The 7,944-nt window shown below is 40.0% G+C and overlaps 1 pseudogene; it reads left to right on the forward strand.

Annotated features, from left to right (window-relative positions):
* The first annotated feature begins 5,332 nt into the window (after window positions 1–5,332).
* LOC101719632 (heat shock cognate 71 kDa protein pseudogene) lies at window positions 5,333–7,402 on the forward strand (annotated as a pseudogene).
* Window positions 7,403–7,944: the final 542 nt, after the last annotated feature.

The raw sequence follows: 7,944 nt of genomic DNA on the forward strand, positions 1-7,944 counted from the left end.
TTCAACCATTCTCCTTGAAACAGTGTGCTTCATTTTTCTCATGAGAAGTGTTTACTTCTCGTCACGTGTGGTTGTTGGTGGTGATGGTGATCATGTGTTAGGAAAAGCTCAGACTGTGAAAAACACAAGAGTTGGTGGAATGGAAGCTGGGTAAAGGTTCCTTTGTTTTCCCTGATAAATCTACAGAAAAAAATCAAATCAAACTGAAGTCACCTGTTCTTTTATCTCCCAGCTCTTGGGAAGGGTATTTCTTTGTGGTCACCAAGTCCTGGCAATATCTCCAACTGGATTATATGCCAAAGAAAAGCCTTAAAAAACTGTCAGTATTTTTGTTGAAGGGGGGCTCACAAACAAATAAAACTCTTTCACCAGTGTTTCAGGGGAAGGTACTGTTACACCCATGAATAAAACATAGTTCATGTTCTCAAAGAACTTGCTTATAGCAAGGCATATATCCAAGATGGTTAAAAGGAACTTCAGTGAAGAGATGGCCCTCTATGCCTTGGAATTTGGGAAAGCTATTCTGAAAACTATGAGAGTCCTATGGCTGTTCTCAAATTGCCACTGTTCCCAGATGACCTCTTTGTAATCTGGAGACAGTCTTTGTGAGAGACTTTGAGTGTACATTTTCACTGAGTAAGTAATGTGACAGGTGCTTCTACAGTTTGGAAGGACAGACCACAGGTGACAAATGGGAAAGGAATCCATGGCTTGACTCTGCTTTGCTTATTAAATATGTGGGACAATTAGTGGGGGAGATGATTGGAGAGATGTTGGTAAAGGACACAACATTTAACTTAGGCAGTAGACTATTAGTAGTAACCTATTATATTCTTAGTTAGTAGCAATCTATTATATTCTTTAAAATTGCTCAGAGTAGATTTTAAGTTTTCATACCACAAAAATTAAGTATGGGAGGTAATATATATGTTAATGAGCTCAACTTAACCATTCCACAATATCCACATATTTAAAAACAATATGTTGTACTTGATAAATATATACAACTTTATTTTTCAATTAAAATAGCTTTCTTTAAAAGAGAAAAATACATAATCTTGTTTTACTCTAGTGAGTCCCTTACGGTATCTACAAGTCATAAGGTGAAAAAGATTTAGGAGTCCTGCAAAGAGGACATCTTGTCCCTTCTGAGGGGGGATATAAGGCTTCTTCTCTTATGAGGTATGGAATCTTGTGCAAGTTAATTAATAATGCTTACTGTGACTCTTTTGCAAAACAAAATGTACAGCAATTTCTTCCTCATAGGATTGCTTGACGATTAACTTAGTTAATACATACAAATGCACTTGGAATATTGCCTAGCACATACTCATTGCCTGATAAATGGCAAGTACTATAATTCTGGCCTTTTTCTGTTTGAGGATATCTAAAGGATAAGTGATCTGTGATGGTATTAGAAGCCAGCCTCTAATCAACCAACACTAATGAATAGATGAGCAATGCTTAGAAACTTGAGATAATATTCACATGTTGAAAATTGCTGTTGTATACACTGCTGTTGAAGGCTATCGAACCCTCTGTCCCAGGTGGTTGTATAAGCCAAAAATATAAATAGACTCAAAGAGAGGTGAAATAAAACTAAGTGGTAGGACACCCCAAACTTCCAAGGACGCAGAAAGCAACCGCTGCTTTCCTACACTTTTTGGTGCCACCATTAGAGAAAGAAGGCTGAACTAAACAAGGGCTGGTCTTTAGGAGAACTCTATAGAACTACTCTGAAAATTGGAGAGATGAGTAGTTTGATAGCTGAAGTCTTCCAGAGCTTGTAGACTCTTGGCCTTTCTGTTACAGGTTAAACTCCATATGACTGCCAAGAAAGTGTGTTTACCATGCTTGTGTAGAAACCTTCAAACTCTGGGACCCATTCTGACCCCACAGTAGTGGAAGGGTAGTAGAAGAGATTGGGTGGTGGCAAGAAACTTTTTCACTGTCTTCCCCATAGCCACCCTAGTCTTCCTCACCAACATGGCACTGAGTTTACTCACGTATCGGGGCAAGTATACCCAAGGCTTGCATCACAATTGGTCTAAGCAACTGTGTTCATCCCATTCCCCTTTCAAGTGATTGTTTTCAATTTCAGTTATATGGCCCAGTTCTGGTCATGGTGATAGGAGGCATTCAACAGGGAAGCTTTTTGAAAAAATTTTTTCTCTCAGATTAGAAAACAATTCATGCAAGAAGTTGTTTTAGTCTTTATTTTCAACACTAGCATATAAAGATGTGCTTCATGGAGCTACTGCAGTCTTTTTGCAGCCACGTGGAAACCGAAGAGAGGTTCAGCAAAATCCTGACATTGGGGAGTTACTGAGACAATCCTAAACTACCCAATTCCAGATTCTGTATGTGAGATTACTAACTAATTCCTATTGTTGATACCATTTTTATTGGGAATTCTGTTACTTGTAGCTGAAAGAATCCTAACTGATGGAATTACTGCACATGTTTTGTTCACCAATATCACCTAATGTAGTAGCACTTGAGAAGTGGCTAGGAACTCAATAATTATTTATTGACTTGGTGAATGACAGCAGTGTTCAACCTTACTGCTGAGTCTACTCTGCCCTGGTTCTGATAGTGAGGTACTAGGTAGGCCTGCTGAGCTCTTGCCTGGGTACCTGCCTAATCTTGACACTTGTCCACAAGGCAAGTTTCTTGCTCTTGCCAGTCATTTCAGGGTTGGAGTTATGCCTACAGTTAGCAGTGCATCCTGGTTCTCCCTGACACCAACCTCTGCCCAGATGTAAAGGTTGATCTGAGTGCCTTCTGGAGAGGAACTGCATGTTACTCTCTCCTGAGGTGCTTATAGACCACCTGCCCGAATTGCCAGATTTTGTCTATTCCATGTCCCTGGAGGCTATTTCATCTGTCTGCATGCAGCGCTCTCCCAGCACCAGCTCTCATATCTCTCCCAGGACTCCAGTACTACTGTTCCTGGAAGATGTGACTTGTTCCCATCACCCAGCCTATCCTGGTCTGGCTTGGCTTGTCACAGACACCCTGAGCTCTAGAAGGAAAAACTTTCCTCTTTATAAACTCAGAAGCCCTTTCTGTCTTGGTATTGTCATCAGAGAGATTGATCACAGTGACAAAGTTTGCTTCCTCTGTACACTAGGAAGTAACACCTGATTGTGATTGTGATTGTGACATGGCAAGCAGAAGCTGAGGTGTAAGAGGAAGGCAAAATTCTCCTCTGCTCACTGTTTGCTTTCTGAATTAAGGAAAGATGACAAACCTTTTGAAAACCCCTATACAACGGTGTTTGTGCCTCAATATTTATAAAATCAAAGCAAGAAAGTAAACTAGCTGGGCATGATGGTGCTCACCTATAATCCCAGCACTCAGGAGGATGAGGCAGGAGACTTGCCCTGAGTTTGAGGCCAGCCTGAGCTACATAGTGAATTCAAGGCAGCCTGAACTACAGAGGGAGACTCTGTCTCAAAAAAAATAGAAAGAAAGAAAAGAAAAAGAAAGTAAACTAATCTTTCTTTCTTTTTTCTACTACTGTAGTACTGTGAATTAACTCAGGGCCTTTACATTGACTTATATCCTTAGCTCTTTTTTATTTTTATTTTTTTGAGACAGAGTCTTGCTAAGTCACTGAATTGCCCAGATTGAGCTTAAATTTGTGATCCTTTTGCCTCAGCCTCCCAGGGTGCTAGGATTATAAGTGTGCACCACACCTAACTCTAAATTTCGATCTTAACAAAATTCTTGAGCATTAGGAATGAAAAATTTTTATTAAACTTTCATGACCAGCCTAAAATGAAATCTACCTAAATGCCCATCACCAGCTGAAGGGCAACTCGACTGTGGTGTATTTATACAAAAGAACACTGTATCAGTGAGAGTGAAGGGTCTACAATATAGAGTTAAAGAAGTCAGACACATACATAATGTATGATCCAATTTATTTGAAGTTCAAATGTAAGAAAATTTAATTTATATTATTGAAAGCCAGCTTTATGATTACCCTTGTAAGAGCTGAGCTTATGGCCATCAGAGAGAAGGGCTTTAGATATCATGGTCATCTTCTAATTTTTTATATTGGAGCTGGATACATGAATGTATTCAGTTTATAAGTGAGTATCGAACTATATTCATGTGATATGAGCACTTTCCTGTATTATGTCACACATAAAAGCTAAGTGAAACCCAAATTATAAAAAAGAGCAAAATAAAAGATAGATCACAGGAAAGAGGGAGATAGATCTTTCTCAAATGGGAAAGAGATCTAGAGGGAGAGAGAGGAGGTAAAGGAAACAGGATGAAAAAAAGGAGTTAAATTGTGTTATGTTCAGGCATCAACTTCACAAGAAGAATGTAAACGTGAATCAAAATTGAAAGAAAAAAGCTACGAGAATAATTACCTGGCCATGGAAACAAGCCTTGGGATCTGAAAACAAGCAAAGCTTCACAGGTCCCTTATTTTATAGAGGGGAAAGCAGGTGGTTAAAAAGTCTAGTGATTTCTGCAAAGGCATGTGAATGAGTCAAGCCACACATGGCACCCATGCCTAATTCTAGCCCAGGAGTCACTGAGTGGGCATGAAGGAACTTAGATCATGGCCAAAATTTTAGTGATTTCTTCCCTTCTGTACACCTCTATCCCTTATTGTTTGATTTATATAGAATACAGTGTTTAGGGAAAATGACTAGGCATATTTACTAACAGACACTTTTGTTGTTCAACTGGCATGTATAGCATGAATAGCACATGTATAGCATGAATAGATTAACAGGGCTGGAAGTTTCATAGGGTCCCTCTCAGAACAGCTCTAGCCTTGGTTTCATGCTGTCACCACCTTAAAATTTTTGCTTATATTTAGGCAGAAGCCCAGCATTTAAATTTTGTGCTGGGTTCCACAGATTGTGTAGCTGGTCCTGAAAATAGATGTTGTTTTGAAGGTCTAAAGGACTAGAGGAAGTGGGAGAGGGAAAGGAAAGAAAGGAAAAGAAAAATATGAGAAAAGAAAAAAATGGAAACAAAGCCTTTGTAAATAGGGAAGGGTGGAGGGGGTGAAGGGAGGGGAAGGGAATGGGGAAAAAATAAGAACCAAGATATAACATGTAAAGGTACAAGATCCCAATGATGAATGTAACTGTAATGTATACCTAAAATGTACCAATAACCTTAATGGAAAAAAATATATGATTTTTGTGTAAAAAAATTTGTATGAGGGGCTGGGGATTTAGCTCAGTGGTTTTGCTGCCTGCTGCACAAGCACAAGGACCCAAGTTCAATCCCCGGTACCAAAAAAAAAAAGTTGTATGCAAGATTTTTATTAAGTCTATCTCAAATCAGGCAGGGAATTGTTGTCAAGGTAAATATTACACAAAATCAAAAAATCCATTTTAGCTCATCGAATGTTCCAGCAGCTTTGGAGGCTTTTGTGCAATTTCTTCACCAGTAAAACCAGTCCTACACTCAAGCAACCATGTCTAAGGGACCTGCAGCTGGCATTGATCTTGGCACCATCTCCTCTTGTGTGGGTGTCTTCCAGCATGGGAAGGTGGAGATAATCACCAATGATCAGGGAAACCAAACCACCCCAAATTATGCTACTTTCACCGACACCGAATGACTGATTGGAGATGCTGCAAAAAGTCAGGTTGCGATGAACCCCACCAACACAGTTTTTGATGCCAAGTGTCTGATTGGATGAAGATTTGATGATGCTGTAGTCCAGTCAGATATGAAGCATTGGCCCTTCATGGTGGTGAATGATGCAGGCAGACCCAAGGTTCAGGTCAGATACAAAGGAGAAACAAAGAGCTTCTATCCAGAAAAATTATCTTCTACGGTGCTGACAAAGATGAAGGAAATTGCCGAAGCTTATCTTGGAAAGACTGTTACCAACGCTGTGGTTACTGTGCCAGCTTACTTTAATGACTCTCAGCGTCAAGCAACCAAAGATGCTGGAACTATTGCTGGTCTTAATGTATTTAGAATTATCAATGAGCCAACAGCTGCTGTTATTGCTTATGGCTTAGACAAAAAGGTTGGAGCTGAAAGAAATCTGCTGATTTTTTATTTAGGAGGTGGCACTTTTGCTGTGTCAATCCTCACTGTTGAAGATGGAATCTTTGAGGTGAAATCTACAGCTGGAGACATCCACTTAGGTGAAGACTTTGACAACTGAATGGTCAACCATTTTATTGCTGAGTTCAAGTGCAAGCATAAGAAAGACATCAGTGAGAACAAGAGATCTGTCTGCCATCTCCATACTGCATGTGAATGAGTTAAGAGAACCCTGTCTTCCAGCACCCAAGCCAGTATTGAGATTGATTCCCTCTAGGAAGGACTCAACTTCTATACCTCCATTACTTGCGCTCGATTTGAAGAGTTGAATGCTGACCTGTTCCGTGGCACACTGAACCCTGTAGAGAAGGCTCTTCGAGATGCCAAACTGGATGAGTCACAAATCCATGACATTGTCCTGGTGGGTGGTTCTACTCATATCCCCAAGATCCAGAAGCTTCTATAAGATTTCTTCAGTGGAAAAGAACTGAATAAGAGCATCAACCCTGATGAGGTGTTGCTTATGGTGCAGCTGTTCAGGCAGCCATTCTGTCTGGAGACAAGTCTGAAAATGTTCAAGATTTGCTGCTCTTGGATGTTACTCCTCTTTCCCTTGGTATTGAAACTGCTAGTGGAGTCATAACAGTCCTCATCAAACACAATGCTACCATTCCTACCAAGCAGACACAGACTTTCACTACCTACTCTGACAACCAGCCCGGTGTGCTTATTCAGGTATATGAAGGTGAGTGTGCCATGACTAAGGATAACAACCTGCTTGGCAAGTTTGGACTCACAGGCATACCTCCTGCACCCCATGGTGTTCCTCAGATTGAGGTCACCTTTGATATTGATCCCAATGGCATCCTCAGTGTCTCTGCTGTTGACAAGAGTACAGGGAAAGAGAACAAGATTACCATCACTGATGACAAGGGCCTTTTGAGCAAGGAGAACATAAAGTATATGGTCTAGGAAGCAGAGAAGTACAAAGCTGAAGATGAGAAGCAGAGGGATAAGGTGTCCTCCAAGAATTCACTGGAGTCCTATGCTTTCAATGTGAAAGCAACTGTTGAAGATGAGAAACTTCAGGGCAAGATCTGCAGAAACAGAAGATTCTTGATAAGTGTAATGAAATCATCAACTGGCTGGTTAAGAATCAGACTGAAGAGAAGGAAGAATTTGAACATCAGCAGAAGGAGCTGGAGAAAGTCTGCAATTCCATCTTTACCAAGATGTACCAGAGTGCAGGTGGCACACCTGGAGGAATGCCTGGGGGCTTCCCCAGTGGGGGACTTCTCCCTCTGGTGGTGCTTCCTCAGGGCCTACCATTGAAGAGGTTAAGCCAACCCCAAGTATAGATTAAGCATTATTCCACACAATAAAACATTGAAGGACCTAAATTTGTAGCAAATTCTGTGGCAGTTAAAGTTTAACTGTTACAGCAAAGTACTGGGCATTCTCAATACTTGAACATGGAACATGTGCACAGGGAAAAGATAACATTGCATTTTATAAGCACTGTATTATAAGTGGAAATGTGATGTCTTCAATAAACATATTTAAAATTGGCACCATAAAAAAACAGTTTATACAAAGAATAGTTCCTTGATTTATTTGCTTTGCTGCTGAACTTCAGGACTATCAGTTGACTTAAAACAAGATATTAAATGGAAAGTAAAATAATAAGAAATGCTGGAAGAGAATTTAAGAGCTGGAAAGCTACCTCAGAGATAATCTAATCCATTCATTTTATTTTTCAGATGAAGAAAATGAGGTCTAAAGCAGAGGGTGATTTGCAAAGCAATTGAGTCACCCAAGTAGGTAGAAGCCAATGAAAACTGATCAACGTAGTATAATATTTGAAGACTCAGTGATATTTGGAAATTTCCAGCAAGGCTTCTGGAG

This window comes from Heterocephalus glaber, unplaced genomic scaffold, assembly GCF_053883595.1.
Source record: "Heterocephalus glaber isolate CG9 unplaced genomic scaffold, H.glaber_assembly_v1.0 deba00001504, whole genome shotgun sequence".
NCBI classification, from domain to species: domain Eukaryota; kingdom Metazoa; phylum Chordata; class Mammalia; order Rodentia; family Bathyergidae; genus Heterocephalus; species Heterocephalus glaber.